The sequence below is a fragment of the Physeter macrocephalus genome, chromosome 8 (assembly GCF_002837175.3).
Source record: "Physeter macrocephalus isolate SW-GA chromosome 8, ASM283717v5, whole genome shotgun sequence".
Lineage (NCBI taxonomy): Eukaryota > Metazoa > Chordata > Mammalia > Artiodactyla > Physeteridae > Physeter > Physeter macrocephalus.
The window spans coordinates 22,616,351-22,617,473 of record NC_041221.1 but is presented as its reverse complement, the minus strand read 5'-3'; positions in this window follow the sequence as shown (position 1 = coordinate 22,617,473).

The following is a 1,123-nucleotide window of genomic DNA, read 5'->3' as shown; positions in this document are numbered from 1 at the left end:
TGCGCTTCCTGGACTTGGGTGGCTATTTCCTTTCCCATGTTAGGGAAATTTTCGACTATAATCTCTTCAAATATTTTCTCTGGTCCTTTCTCTCTCTCTTCTCCTTCTGGGAACCCTATAATGCGAATGTTGTTGTGTTTCTTGTTGTCCCAGAGGTCTCTTAGGCTGTCTTCATTTTTTTCATTCTTTTTTCTTTAGTCTGTTCTGCAGCAGTGAATTCCACCATTCTGTCTTCCAGGTCACTTATCCGTTCTTCTGCCTCAGTTATTCTGCTATTGATTCCTTGTAGTGTAGTTTTCTTTTCAGTTATTGTATTGTTCATCTCTGTTTGTTTGTTCTGTAATTCTTCTAGGGCTTTGTTAAACATTTCTTGCATCTTCTTGATCTTTGCCTCCATTCTTTTTCCTAGGTCTTGGATCATCTTCACTATCATTATTCTGAATTCTTTTTCTGGAAGGTTGCCTATCTCCACTTCATTTAGTTGTTTTTCTGGGGTTTTGTCTTGTTCCTTCATCTGGTATATAGCCCTCTGCCTTTTCATCTTGTCTGTCTTTCTGTGAATGTGGTTTTTGTTCCACAGGCTGCAGGATTGTAGTTCTTCTTGCTTCTGCTGTCTGCCCTCTGGTGGATGAGGCTATGTAAGAGGCTTGATGGGAGGGACTGGTGGTGGGTAGAGCTGACTGTTGCTCTGGTGGGCAGAGCTCAGTAAAACTTTAATCCACTTGACTGTTGATGCTGCCCTCTGGTGGATGAGGCTATGTAAGAGGCTTGATGGGAGGGACTGGTGGTGGGTAGAGCTGACTGTTGCTCTGGTGGACAGAGCTCAGTAAAACTTTAATCCACTTGGCTGTTTTTGGGTGGGGCTGGGTTCCTTCCCTGTTGGTTGTTTGGCCTGAGGCAACCCAACACTGGAGCCTACCTGGGCTCTTTTGTGGGGCTAATGACAGACTCTGGGAGGGCTCACGCCAAGGAGTACTTCCCAGAACTTCTGCTGCCAGTGTCCTTGTCCCCATGGTGAAACAGAGCCACCCCCCGCCTCTGTAGGAGACCCACCAACATAGCGGGCAGGTCTGGTTCAGTCTCCCCTGGGGTCACTGCTCCTTCCCCTGGGTCCCGATGCACA